This window comes from Centrocercus urophasianus, unplaced genomic scaffold, assembly GCF_019232065.1.
Source record: "Centrocercus urophasianus isolate 14NV4802_14NV808 unplaced genomic scaffold, USGS_Curo_1.0 seq_13, whole genome shotgun sequence".
NCBI classification, from domain to species: domain Eukaryota; kingdom Metazoa; phylum Chordata; class Aves; order Galliformes; family Phasianidae; genus Centrocercus; species Centrocercus urophasianus.
Genome location: NW_024884475.1, coordinates 39,654,043 through 39,669,057, shown reverse-complemented (window position 1 = coordinate 39,669,057; position 15,015 = coordinate 39,654,043). Strand labels below are relative to the sequence as shown.

The following is a 15,015-nucleotide window of genomic DNA, read 5'->3' as shown; positions in this document are numbered from 1 at the left end:
GATGTCCCATTTGATTTCCAGTGAGGAGTGGAAGTTGCCAGTCTAACTGTGGAGCACTCCATCCATAAGATAGAATTAATTCAGTGGGAATGTTTAAATATCAATTTGGGAAGGCATCAGTATTTTACATAGGGGTGATCAGGGGACTTTCCCATAAATGCAAGGGAATCTGAGTGCCTTTAGTGTTCTGGTCTTCAGGAGCTACACAGCAAGCTAGTGGATTTATGCCAGGTGGTGAAGTCGGTTGAAGCATGTCTTTTCTCTGCTCTTCAGATCTCTTAACACTACAAGTAATGCATGTAGGTCACACGGAGCGTAAACACAGCAGTAATTACTGCTTCGATTGCAAACATGCCTTCTGCGTAGCTGGGGGCCCATCGAAGTGACTGTTAGGGTGCAGCTGGCTGAGTAAACGGTGAAGGGTATGGGAAGATGCTCAGGGGAAGCCAGGCTGTGGGAAAGAAGCAGGTGAGGAGGTCAGCATTGCCTGTAAGTGCATAGCCAGCAGCTGGGCACTGTACTGCGTGCTGACACAGCCCTCTTGTCTGCTCTGACAGTGCAGAGAGATTGCATAATGCAGGAAGAGACCTCTCCATGACTGTGCTGCACATCTGATCATGCAGCATGAAGATGGCTGCTTTCTGGGGCTGAGTGTTTTGTTAGGGACCTTCTTTCAGCAGGTCAAACCACTTTGATCCCTGGTGGATTCCCTCATTTTGCAGTTAATAGCTGTAAGTGGTAAGGTCAGGAAGCCCTCTTGTCTTTCACTGCAAGGGTTACAAAGCGTTAGGTTTCGAGAAGGATATTTTTGGGTTTATGGCTGGGTTCAGGGAAGAGGGAAGACACGGTGACCTCAAAAAATCCCAGGGAAACATGTGGAGGCAGGGAGTTACTTTAACAGTCAATTGCTTGGCAGGTTGTAGATGTGGGAGTGACAGAGAAGTGACATTTACAGGAGAAGGGTGTTCTGAGCAGCAGTTAAACATAACTCCCTTACCCCCATTGATTTCCCACTGGCAAGGATTGCAGTTATTTTCTGGATGGTATTTTTTCCAGTTTCTTTGGCCCTATTCTGGTAACTGCAAATTCTTACAGCTCTCACTGAAGCACTTTTATAGGATGAAGGTACATTGTGATGTAAGTCTAACTTTCAAAGGTTTCTTGTTTTTCAGACGTTTAATTAAAATAATTGCTTACTTTGTAATACCGCTTGATTGAACTTTTTTTTTTTAATCTTATTTCAACTAGGCTTCTTCATGAGCTAATCACATAAGGGCTTCTTACAAATATTAGACTTGCTTTAAACACTTTATGCTTCCTTTACACCTAACACCCACCTTTCAGCATGGCTGAAATTGGCCTTTCAATACAGAAGGATGCATTGTGGTCAGGTTTTGCCCTTACTATGCAGTTGTGAGAGCAGGGCTGTATGAGTTGGACAGCAGGTGCCAGGCAGAGAGAGATGCTCTGGAGGACCTGGGAAGAGCAAGCTACTGCTTTTTGGTTGATGTTTCTGGGTAAGCAACCAGTGCAGTTTTTTAATCACTATTTAATATATTAGCTGCCCTTTCTTGCACCCCCAATATATGATCTTTCTTGCTTTTCCACTTTCAGTGTATTCTCTAAAGTTACTGAAGCATGTTAATATCTCATTGTGACATAGAGTGAAACTTCTGTGTCTTTGCCAAGATTTCATTCCTTGTTTGTGAGAGCTGGGAAATAAACTAATGAGATTTTTCTTCCTTGCAAAGTTCAGGTTTTGGATATGTGTGATAAAAGGTAGGGCTAAATAGTTCCTCCGTTAGTGTATACCGGGACTCCCATGCATATTAACAGAAAGCAATCTTTCTTGGCAGTGCTGGTTGTTAAGGAAGATACCGACTGCCTCTGGTGTCTCCCCTCTAGGGTTGTTTCCCAGGTTGTTTTTGAGTTGAGGAAAAGGAGTAGTGTTCCTGAATTAAGCTATGTATACAATAGGCCTAGTTGAATTTGGATATTGGTCCAGTACCCACAGGAAGGATCCACCTGCTTGGATGCAACACATGGCACCTGAGCTTTGCCCTTCCACAGCTACCTTACGTGCCCTTGGCAAGCCTTAAAAGCCCTGCATTTAAAGTCTTTTAAGGGACAGTTATGTCAGGGATCTTGTGTGAGTGAAAATAAATCTCATCCTAATCTAACAGCTTTTTCCATGTTGTCACTTCTGGTTGTCACTCTGTGGGCACAGTTTTGCATCTTAATCTGGCAAGTCCTTGACATGAAGAAAACCTCCTGCCTAAATGAAGCTCTGAACTCTGCTGGCCATGTTCTTCTACCTTCTCTCTTTCTTCTTTGGGACAACTTCAGCTTTCCCCACCAGGCTTCTACTCTGTATCAAAGTGAGGACAAGAGACTGAACACCAAAGGGATATAAAAGCTTCATCTCATGGGCGTCCTTTCACACTGAATACCACAGTCAGTGCTGTGCAAAGGGCACTTTACAGACTGCTGTGTGCACAAGTGTCTGTGCGCTGAGTTTTTCCCTGGTTGAACTCTTCAGCTTGCCTCCAACATCTTTCTCATTTGCACCGTCACTAAGTTTTATTTCCAGCAACATTTAAGGTTTTTTCATTGTGTTCCCCCAACCACTCATATGCCCTTCCTTTCCTTGGAAAGAAAGGACTACTTAGCCAAAAACACACAAAAACATCCCTATCTTTGCAGTCTCACACAGTTCCTTAGAAAAATTCAATGCATAAACTGAAATGGCTTACTCAAACTTTGCTTTTTTTTTTTTTTTGCTTGTGAGTTGTGTTTCACATAGCAGCAATGTGTTTGTGTTAGTCACCTTTGAGGGTGCTCTCAGCCTGGGAGCTACTTCAGTAGAGCATGTTGGGTTACAGTAGGTTTATTCAAGTGACTTAAGGATGTGTGATGTAGGATTTAGAAAACGTCTTTTATTTCTACAGTATCGGTGTTTCTTTGGCTTTGATCAGACTGGTGCTTAAAAGTGACTTGAGTTTGAAGAAGTTTTAACAAGTCAGCTCTGTAACGTGCCCTTGTGAAGCAGTCACAAATGCCTGGGTCTGGAGCGACGTGAGTACGCAGGAAAGCATTTTCCACCCGTACAAAGGCTGGGATGAACTGCACAGATATCCGAATTCTGCTTTCAGAGATTTCTGAAAGTTTCTGAGATGAGCAGCTACTGCAGTGGAAGAGGAGGCAAGGAATGCAATTGTTCCTTCTCAAGAAAAATGATACTGTGCTTTTGACAAGGATTATCTATAGGGGTGGTACATTTAAAGGTACAGCCTCATCCTGCCTCCACTGATATCTTTGTTAAGAAACAAACCACAAGATACCACAATCTAAGATAGTAGAGCTGTTGAACAGTTCAGCTTACGTTGTTATCAACATCATGTGATCAAAATCCATGACCTTGGAATCACAAGATTAATTTGAATATGATTTATATGAAACATAAATATAAAAGTGTTGTTGCTTCAGCACGCCTTCTGGTTTTCACACCCTGACACTGTTGCAGTCCTGCTGTACTTTTAAGTTTTCTTTGCAAATTGAAGAATTGATGCAAGCATTTTTAGTTAAGTGAAAGTTAAAATTCTTCTATAGCAACCTCCCCTTGAGAGGAAAGTCAAAATCACAGAACACACCTGGTTAATACTAAATAAATCAGTGCAAAGTTTGAGATAAGATAATAAAATGTTTGATAAATGGGGTGTGAGCGTACCAGAGAAAATTATCTGTAAAATAAAATGATGAATCGTTCTTTTCATTTTGGTCTAGGTATGAGTGATATTAAAAGTTTCCATTGAGCCATCACTTCTATCCTGATTAACTGAGTGGTTTGCTTGCAACTTCTTGAGTAAGCCATTCTGGATTAAGAATGATCTTTGCATTTTTCTTTACCAGGCAGTTTTTGTTAGAAATTTGTCTTGACCAAAGGTGACATGATTTATCATGCCAGATGTAGGGGGAAGTAATTCAGCATAAAACTTGTGCTGCCATTAAAGCCACGAGGTGCGTATGTATTCTGGACTGTAAATGGTTCTTCAACTTCATCTTAGAATTTCTTCAGTTTTTAAGTAAGAGGAGAAAATGCCTCTGTGAAGTTTTTATGAGCTGTATGCTGTCACTTTGACATGGTACGTTATTCAGATAGCCGTTGTTTTAGATGGACTAAGTAAAAAAAACAAAACCAAACCATACAATTCCTTTGCCAGTACAGAGTACAGGGGGAAGACCTCCTTTAACTAGAAGCTCGCTGTACTAATCTTCTGTCTTGAACTGATAGCATGTGCCGCAGTAATTACCTAAGCCACCTTAATTCTTTGCCTAATTCTGCTCTGTGCCTTCACGTGAAACTGCTAAGGGACAGAAAAGTCTAAGGAATTTACCATGTGAAAAAAAAAAATCTCATTTAGAAGCATTTTGATTTTAAGCCAAAGATATTTCCATAGCTGAGAAGGGCTGAACTGTGTAGGTGATGCTTGGTACTCTAAAGCTGCCCTTTTGGGATTAAATGCTATGCAAATCTGGAGGACACTGTGGGAACAAAAAATCTCAGAGCTCCAAGTTTCTGTGTGTGCGTAAACAAGAAGTTGTAGTGCTTCAAAGCGTGAACACTGGACCTGCCCATTGAAGCTGATAGCAGTTTCAACATTCCCCTTATGTTTTATATAATACATTTCAGACCGGGAGTTTTCTGACTCATACTTTACCAGAAAGCATGACTTGGTTCTTGATAGGCAAACTGGTGGTCAGCAGTGGTAGCACGTTGCTTCTGGATATGTATGTTGTAGATATATACACAGTGTATTCTGGTTTACAAGTACTGTACTCATAACAAGAGAAAAAGTAGCTGTCGTTATCATTTTTATTAACTTAGGGGTGAAGTTGAGTATTAGATCTTTTCTGTTGTCTGTAGGCAGCCATTATTGCCCCCAGACAGAAAAAATGACAAGTTAAAGTATGAGTTGATCACGCCAGTGGCATGCAAAATTTCAAGGTCCTCCACAGGATGGGTTTTAGGTACTCAGGCAAGGGAAGGAAACATGAGCAGGTGTTCCTGGTGAGAAAAGAGTTGTGCAGGCACTAGAATTTCAGTAAGACTTCAAAATGATGCTGAGATGATTGCTGCTCTACTACGTATTGCCTTTTGATTATACAGGTTGGCTGATGGCCTAATTCCTCCCTTCTCCCCAGAGACTCTCTTCCTTTGAAGTAAATGTGAAGCATGCTGTTAAACAGATGGCTTCAGCCCACCATCCTCAAAAGAATGCCCTCTTCCTAAAACCAGTAAGGCAAAACATTCACTTGGAATTAGTAGGCCAAACAGTTCTAGCAGGATGACAAGATGTTTAGTGTCATCTAGGAGAGATGCTCCCTGAAGTGGTGCAGCTCTGCCTGCAGGAATCCAAACCATCTGCCTAGTAGGGTAAACAAAAACCAGGTACCCTAGGATGATAATCTCCTTTGTGGCATTTTAGCTTCATTGATTGGAGCTAATGCAAAAGCAGCAGCCATCTGAACTCCAGGTGTACTCTGGGCAAATCAGGGCATAGGATGCCCCTAGTGACACCAGCTTGTAAAACACATTATCCCCAAAGTGGAGCTGGGGAAGAGGATGCAGGCTAAGATGGCATATGTTGTTCATTGCACAGGTTGAAAAGAGCTGGTTCCAAATTTGCTGTATGCTGAACCAGTTGCAGCTGATACAAGTGTGATTGTGCTGGCAACCAAGGGAATAGACGTGCATGTGCAGAATGGGTATTTCCAAAGGCAACCCTGAAACAGATGAATTTCCAGAGAGCTTCGCAGAAAGAAAGGTCTCTGACTATTGTCGGTACTGATGCTGGGATGGAGGGAGGCACGAGGGTCTCTCACTGCAGAGACATAGATCTGTGAGCTGGTCAGGTCATGTTCCATGAAAAGAGGGAAAGTTATTGGTTGATTCTTACAAAATCCTCTTGTATATTCAGTGCAGAATCCTCTAATGCAAATGTAGCCACAACTGAGATTTTCTTTTTTAAGTTCTGCTTTATGTTTTCTGTTGACTTTCCTGAACCTCACTGAACTGTAGCTATTAGAACTTTTCCAGACATTGATCCACGGTGTAGTAATTTTTGAAACTGCTGTCCTTTCCTCTTTCTTGTTTTCATTCCACACTCCCCTGGCTTTTTACTCATCAGAGCTATTAAAGATTTACTTTTTCTATCAATTCTTGCTTCTGCATGAGGAAGAAGGCTGGTTAGTAACTTCTGGAGGGACTGATATTCATGACACAGCTGAGCCCAACTGGTAGGGGAAGTGAGAGGGGAGGGTTGGGAGGTGTGAAAGAGGGGCTCTGAATGCCTCTGTGACATGGAGACACTTCCACTCATGCCAGGAGGTGAGCAGAATTCTGCAAATGACCATCTAACCTCTTAGAGACAGGATTCTGGGGTTTGGAAATGAGTGCACAAATGGTTACACTCTGGATGGCAGCAGGTACTGCTGACCTAATGAGTAGGATCAATAGATGTTGTAGCAAAATTGTAGTGTAGGGATGCCTACTGAACTGCAGTGCATCTTCCTAATACCAGTTGCTTCTGGATCTTTTCCCTTCTTCTCTTGGCATCCCCCCATTTGTCTCCTCCTTCGAATCAAGCTGGCACAAAGATGGTGCAGATAATTCTGATTGCGCAAGGAAGCTGATATGGAATCAGGTGATTAAGAAATATGTGGAGGGAGAACCAGAGATCACAAGGCCAAAAACTTGTTTTACTTGGATACCAATAGGTTGTTATGATAAAATGGGAGTGTTAATGAAAAGAAAATCAATTGCATACAGAATACCTTGCTGATAGCAGAGCTGTCAGTCTTTCTGCCTCTTTACAGTGTATCGCAGTACTTTGAGTTTTGTTGGAGCTTCAGTTTGTGTAAGTGCAAACTCTAAAATAAATGGTTCTGTCACCAGAACCATTGTTCACTAAAACAAGCTTCATTTTACCCTCAGAAATGCTTTTGAGGAAAAGTTTTTATTCCAGCTGTTTTCAGCGGCTGTGAATCTTGTCCACAGACTTGCTTCTGGCTTTCTGTTTGATTGTTTAGGGCTGTTGAATTTGCTGTGAAGTTTCTGTTGTGTTGGAGCAGATGCTGTGCTGTGTGTTCATGCCTTGAAGAAACAACAACTTAGCAAGAAGCAAGAACTGCTTCTTTGTCCTCTTTGACTTTCCAGTAAGTCAAAATTGAACTATTTCACTGGTGGTGAGCAGAACTGAAAGCCAAAGAACCACTGCCAAAGGTAATGGAAGCTAAAGGACACTCATATTTCAGCAAGAAATCTTAAACCTGAAGTATAACAAGCCAGGTTGAAAAAAGGTCTCAGCCATAGTACATCAATCATTGCAAGTAATTTCCTTTCTTGTTCAGTAGTGTTTGCTGTTTTTCAGACAAATGGTATATTCAGTAAAATAATTCCGTATGATATCTGAAACAAAAGCTTTGAGAGCTGTGCTATGAATACTGACCCAAGAGCTGTACAGGCAGGACAGTTTGTCTTTCTGCTAGGATTTATTTGCTGATTTATTCTCTGCCAAATTAACTTATATAGTTCATCTCACTTGATTAGTGAGATTAAGTATATCAAAATTACGTGTGGGGAAGAGCATGGTCATCCAAAAGCTGAGGAGGAAAACAGATGCTAATTGAAATCAGAGAGATTATTTACAAATGTGTTTGTACTTGTAATGCTAGATTTACATCTATAAAAATGCAGATCCCTTTTGGAATATTTTGCCTTATGGTTTGTGTAATCACTGGAAGAGTAGTGTAGACATCAGCAGTTAGATGGAAATAAAAATATGCATAAATCAGCAGAGTCCTTCCTTCTGTTTACAAGGAAACATATGAATGGACTGGTCCCAACATGGTATTGGGCTCGTGTTCAATTCTTGCGTCCTACTGCAGGCCTTGATATTTAAATAGAGTAATGGGAACTGAGTTCATCCAGCCAAGGAGGGGTGTTTGATTTAGTGCTGAGCTGCTGGTATATAATATCCTGTGAGTTATATGGGTATGCATGAAAGGAGAGGTATTTTGAGCAGCCTGATCCATGGAGACCTCCAGCAGTTACTCTCTGTTGTCTTTGTGCTCCAAGAGTGCTTTGATAACTATATGACTTATTAGGCTTGGATTTCAGGCTCTGATTAATAGCTTGGCTCCTGTGTATTGAAGCTGAGAGGCTTTCTTTTGCTGGGTGAGGTGTGTATTCTTGTTTTCTACTTTGAGTTCTGTTAAATTTACACTTTTGCTTGCTTAGAACCAAACAAATTTCATGGTTTTTAAGCAGTGGTGGAAATACAAAATGGAGCAGAAAACGTGTATCAAAATGTGTTTGCACCTAAAAGGAGAGAACTGAGCTCTGCAGTGAGTCAGCTCCACATTCAGCATAAAAGAGCCTCTCATCATAACTTAGGTACAGTTCAGAGTACTTGTCCCTGCAGGAGCATTGGGCAAATATGCTCTGACAGGGGTGGTAGAAGATACCAATAATAGATTAACTGTATTTCTATTAAAAAATGTGATAATTACATGAGTTTGTAGTGTTACAATGACGCTTTGGTCCTTGGCTGAAAAGGCCTGACAACACTGTGGGTTTGGGGGTATTTTCATTTTAACTTTTGAAATGAATAAGTAGCTCTTGGGAGGCGAATCAGCAGTCAGGAGAGAAGGGGGAACACACTAAATAATACCACATTAAGTAATACACATTAAATAATACATCAATCAGCAGGAGTTTGCTGGAAATGAACTATGTATACTTGGCTTCCTGTGCAGAGCAGTCAGAAAAGCTATGTTGAAAACCCAAGATTCAAAGATGAGGACATTTACCAAATCTGGACAGAGAGTTGTCAGAGTCTCAGGGCAGCTAAATTAAGGTTTTGCTGTGACCTGCAGTCTGGATGAGTGAACCTGTCCCCATGAGCTGTATGGGAGTGGAGAGCAATGAGCCTGCTGAATTCCCTGCTGAGACTGCCTAAAATAAAGATGAGCTTGAAGAGTTCACAACAGACAGCCCTGTAGCGTGTTTCCTTTGCGGTGACATCGCACCTTCTACCTTTGCAGTGACATTGCACCTCACTTCTTAGAAAAATGCTGAATGTGCTGTGCAAAGTGAATGGTGGTGTCTCAACAGGAGGTGGTAATGGTACTGTAAGGTGGCCACTGCTGATCACAGTCCAGCATTTTATGTCTGCTGTGGTTTGTGGCTCAGGGTGGCTTGTCACTCAAATTCTTGTCCCAAGAATAAATTTTGGAGATAAGTCCACAAAGATCCATGAGCTGTTTCGGGGAAGTTCTGTTCCCAAAGGGGAACTGGCAGAAGTTGCACAAAACTGCATGGCTTCCAGTCTGAAGGCAATGGAAACTTTCAGGCAAGCGAAGATTCAGTTGCGGGATGATTACTTGTGTGGCATTGACCTCTCAGTTCTTGGGCTTAAAGAGCCTTCTGGGGAATCTTGCAAACCTGCCTGGTTCTGCTGTCTCTGCTCCAGATGCTGAAGAGAAGAGGAAGTCTTCATGCTCCTTGCTTTGAGGCAGGGTGCTGACTTGAGTATTCGGCTGGGCACCAACTCTTCCTTGTGCTTTGGGTATTCCTAGAGAACATGTCTGACACTGCTTGTTCTTATTTGGGTTTCCCTTTATCTGTCTGGGATTTGTTCTGCCTTCTTTGTATATCGTGGTTTGCTTGTTCCAGCCTGTTCCTATGTAAATTGCCTAGGATGGGAAACTTCTAAAGGATGAGTCTATAGAAAAAAGAATATAGTCAAGAATGTAGTCAAGTGACTTCATTCCAGCATGCATTTCATCGTGGGAATGAGAGCTCACTCTGCAAAAAGAAACTGCTCACCACCAAACAGCACAAACCTATTTAATGGCAACAATTGTTTCCTTGGCAAAGCCTGGCTAAAGCTCTCTGGGGGGATTAGTCTAGGCTTTGCATTAAAGCTGAACTGAAACATAGCCCACATTCCTAGAGGAAGAAAAGTAGTGCCATCCAGAACAGTTGTTTCATGTCTCCTTTAAGAAATACATGGGGGGGATTGGTTGGGAATGGACTGTTTCAGCTACTCTTGTGGCTTACAGAATCGCATCTGCTGATTAAAGGCAAAAGAAGCATCTAATGTAACCACAGAATGCACTGACTTAAATTATTCATGTGGACTTTAAGAGTGAAATACTGTCAGCTGTGTGGTTCAGGTATCAAGCTCATGGTCTAAACTTCTGCTTGGAAAAACTTTTGCTTTGGCCTGCTGACAAGGGTTGGGCAGCTTCTTGGAGCTCCCAGGAGTGAGCTGTGTGGATAGCCTTATAGCATGGAACAAGGAATGAGGTGACACACTAAAAATCTCATGAATGAACGTGTCTTGGTATCCATACAGATACATACTGCTGTTTTCATAATTCTGATTCTGGTTTTCATTCCAGCTGTGCCTGTGTGGCTTTTATTCAGTGATGAAAGGGGAGGATTTGAAATTATTGTACCTGATCTGTTTAAAATATAGATGTAATATGTAAATGCATGTACCTGCAAAACATGCAGTATTTTTTTTTAATTAATTGCTTGCCTTCGAATTTAGATTGCTCTCTCTCTTGTGGGTTCCTTTAATGCTTTGGCAATAAATAAGAAGCTTCCAGCTACAGAGTAAACCATGTTTTGGGATAAATAAGTTGGGTGTTTTTTGATTGTTGGACCTTTCATTATTGGAAAGAGGACTTAAGATGTCATCCTTAAAATCAAACCTTAGGGCTTGGTCTTGCTTTGCCATAATGTTCTATGTGACTTCAGTGATACTAGCTAAGGTTTATCAGCACATCGCCTGTAAGCACCTGTGGTAGCAGCACAGGCAGAACGAGAGCTGTGATTTGGGTCAGCACCAAGGAACAAATGTAACTTAGATAGTTAAGCCTGTCTGTTTTCTAGAAGATTTAAGTCCATATTTAAAGCTCAGCATCTGTTGAAGTGCTGTGCAGATTGCTGATATAAATAGTTTGCTGAACCAAAGCTGCTCTGTCTAGGTGGGGAAACATTGGAGTGGCCAGATTTCAGGGTATGCTTTCGGCTGCCCTACATGCTGGGATGATGCAAGCTGGACTCCTTTGCCAGTTGCCTATTTCTGGTAGAGGTTGTGGCTGTCCTTTGACCTTTTCCTTAGCTATCTTGCTAGTGAGAATGGGACTTGAGAACCAAATAAGCATTTATTTTGTTGCAAGTGTGAGAAGAGAGCATAAATAGGAGTGAAGCTTCAGTGTCAGTTCCCTGCCTCCTGCCCGCGCCTGGGATGACCTCAGACTTGTGCAGGTTTGCAGTTCCCCTCTCCTTTCCAACCCCCCCCTCCCCGCCCCCCTTTTAAAGCTTATTGTAAACTAATGCTTGAAAGTTGAGCAGGGCTATCTCTTCACTGGGAAGTAGCCAGCATGCAAATTGTGGCTCACTGCAACCTTCCTTTGTAAGTGAAGAAATGGAAAACGGCTTTTTTTCTCTCAGCATTACTGTAGAGGAGCATTCTCGTTTTCCCTGTGTTTCTTGTCTTAATGCCTGGCCACTAAAGCGAGTGCTAGGTGTCTCTGTAGTTTCTCACTGTTGAATCAAGCTTCATTTCATTTCCAGTCCCCAAATAAACTTTTTTTCAATGTAGAAGTAGTAACACGTGGATTTTGTCCTAAACTTGACTGTGCCTTTGGAATATAAAGCATTGCTTCTTTTTGCAGGGTGATGAGATACTTAATAATTACTTGCTTAAGAGAAGAAATAGGGTAAGGTTTGCTAATGAAGGAAGTTATATTTCCCCGCTTTTGTGCAGAGTTCTTCATCAGTCACCTGAGCAAAATGCATTTCAGCAAACTATCCTCATTATTCCATTACAGAGAAGCCACATCCTGGGAGGACTTAAATGCTGCTAACAGCTGCATTTGGTGCAGTCCACGGAAAGCAATGCTTTCACGGGATGTGCCATATTTTACAACAGCTGGAACTGCGAGCCTGTAACTACAGCTTGGCAGCATCTGGGATGCTGTATCTATATTTTCTTTCCCATAATTTTCTGAATGTTGATACAATAGTTGTTAACAAACCAAGGACTCTGGCTTTGTTTTGCCCTGCTGGAGAAGAAGGTATAAACTTTCTGAAGTAGAAAATAGCCTGGTGGATCTATTTCTACTTGTATTTTCAAAATTGACATTTTGCACCAGGAGCAGGTGACTTTCATCTCCCTCTGGGGCTAAATGTGAATGCTTGAAAGGCTGTGCATACCCCTCAAGGGCAGCTGAATGTCATTTGGAGGCTGGCAGAATAGTTGAAGTTTGACTCTTTTACACCTACAGCTACAGGTTTATGACTAAACTCTTTTTAATACTGTCCTGTGACTAATCTCATAGTTCTGCAATTTTTTAGCAGAACTGTAATAAGAAAAAAAAAAAAAAGAATATGAGTAAGTACTTCCTTCGTCATTCTGTTGCAGTTATTGCATGCTTCTCAGAGCTAAGAAGCATATTAATCAAAGCTCCTATGTTTATCACCATTTTTGCCAAGTGAACTGGCACATAAATGAACAGGGCAGAGAAATGGAAGTTGCAGTGCTTTGGGGAAGAACCTGTCCATTCCTGTTGTCAAAAGGGAATGCAGCTGCTTTAATCAAATTGAGGGCTTTGAAGATAGAAAGAGCTATCAAAAGATGAAGTGATATTAACATGCACATTTAATGAGTTACAGACAAGATTGCTTTCTGGGGAGAGAAGAGGGATTTCATGTTTATGGATTACAGGAATGCCATGTAGTACTTTATCTAACAAATGTGTAAACACCCTATTAATAAATGCTTATATTGGTTCATCATTTTTGAACCCTTGGCAATGATTACTTTTACAGCACATTATGGATCATGAGGCTGAAAATGACCAGAAAAGGTGCTTGTATTTCTTTTCACCTATTTTCTTTAGGCAGAGGAGCATGGTATTTATACATGGGTCACCTTGAAATTTTGAGACTTGAGAAGTTTAATTACATTTGGCTGAAGCCTGCTTGTCTTCAGCACATTTTGGAAACAGACCAATGTGTTGATTTGCTCCGAGGGTCCATCTGACTGTAATAGTTCAGAGGAAGAGATTGGACACCCTGCATTTAGGGTTTGCTCTGTCCTCAGTCAGGTCACCAGTGGCCATGTAAGCGAATGCAGCAGGCAGGCCACCTGCCTGGTGACTTCACCCAGGAGTTATGCGCTGTACCAGAGTCACTTTCTCCTTTGGTTGAATCATAGGACAGCTTTACTTTCACTAACATTAATAGATGATGCATTTTAATGACCTAAGCCTGTCTACTTGTGAAATATTTATTAGTAAATGCAGCTTTTTAGAAGTGTTTTAGATTCCTTCTGGCTTTCAAGGGAAGCAATTTTTTATTTTTTTTTCCAACTCCTGTTAGATGAGAAAAACATTTATGAATGTATCTGTACATTTAAAAATGGTGACCAGTTTAGGATAACAGTATTTGTAGTCACAGGCCTCATCTCTGATTATCTTGATGCATCTTTGGCGTGTGATGAAAACTGAGCGAGGCTCTGTTCTTGTCCACTGGAACAGCCAAAGCCCCAAGAGATTTGTTAACATCTCGGCAAAGCAAGGAATAAACCACACTCTCTGGATTTTTATGTGATTCTGTATGGAGCCAGGAGTCAGACTTGATCCTTACAGGTTCTTTCCAACTTGGGATGTTCTATGATTCTATGATCTTACATAGCTTTGCAGTAGTTTTGAGAGACCTTGAGACCTTTGCGTGGATGCAGGAAAGCATCAGGTGGTATTTGTGCTCTGCCAAATGCCCTTGACATCGGAATGGTGCTGAGCGATTTGTGCAAGAAGGGTTGTCCTTGTCTGCTACCTTCTTCTCTGTCACAAATTTGGATTCTGCAGGTGTCATCCATGCACTGTAGCCATAACTGCATGCCTTTGGGGAAAAAACAGCAAAGCAGTGCTGCTCATGAAGATAGCAGGAGGGAAATCTGGCCTCCTTCAAGTCAGTCTGTGGGAGGAAGGATGGAGGAGGCATCCACAGCCCTGCCTCTTGGCAGGGGGCATCTGGTATTTGAGCAGAGTGTGAGCAGAACTTTGATTAATGGTATCTTAGAGAAAAAAAAAAAATCCTAACACCACAATTTTTGAACTTGGGTAATATCCCACACATGTTTGTTTGTGTGATTATCTAATGTGGTTATCTGCCTCTTCAGTTCTGCCCTGAAAAGTGTGGTATTTTTTAAACAGCCAGGACATGTCTGTGCCCTGGAAAGGAAGGAAATTGAACTGGCAAATCCTTTTGACTAAACTGTCTCAGGGGCAGACCTTTTTGACACTGACTTGTGTGGGGAGTGGTTCTCTTCCATCTGGCACATACAGTCAGAGTGGTCCTAGATTTTCAAAGACATGTAAATACATGTATGTAACTGTAGGCACCCCAAGATTCAGCAGCTTTCCATATACACTTCTCAAGCAGTTCACATGCAGTCGATTTTCATGCTGCTTCTGTGATTGTGTGTGTTTTTTGAGTAATCCTGGTCCTGGTTTCTGATGTTAGCTAGCCATTTGCAGAGTGAAGTTCTGGCCTTTAATTTTTTCTCACTTCCCCTTCATTTTTTTTCCCTCTGTTGTTGTTGTGGCTTTTTGTAGTTGTTGTTATTTGTTTTGTAAGGAACTTGAAGTTGGTGTTAGGTGTGTTGCACTCACAGCCTCATTCTTAAGCTTGCTGGTCTGAACTTGGACAATGCCAGGGCTCCCTGGGGTCTCCCCAAGGACCTAAGGGCCAGTGCTGATGTGGCAGGCTGGAGGCTCCCTTGTGCATCTAGATGGTAATTCCAACACATGGAGAGCTTGGCGGGGCTCAGACAAATCAAAATGCAATGGTGCCTCTCTCCGTACTGGCACTGGAAAGCACTCAAAGTCCTGAGAGCACTTGAAGATGCTGAAGAGGATTTGCTTCTTCTTGGA

General features: G+C 41.8%; 1 protein-coding gene across 5 annotated transcripts in view; it reads left to right on the top strand.

Annotated features, from left to right (window-relative positions):
* Positions 1-15,015, top strand: part of SLC4A4 (solute carrier family 4 member 4) — a 227,988-nt gene that overhangs the window by 95,682 nt on the left and 117,291 nt on the right. The gene's annotated exons all lie outside the window — the stretch shown is intronic.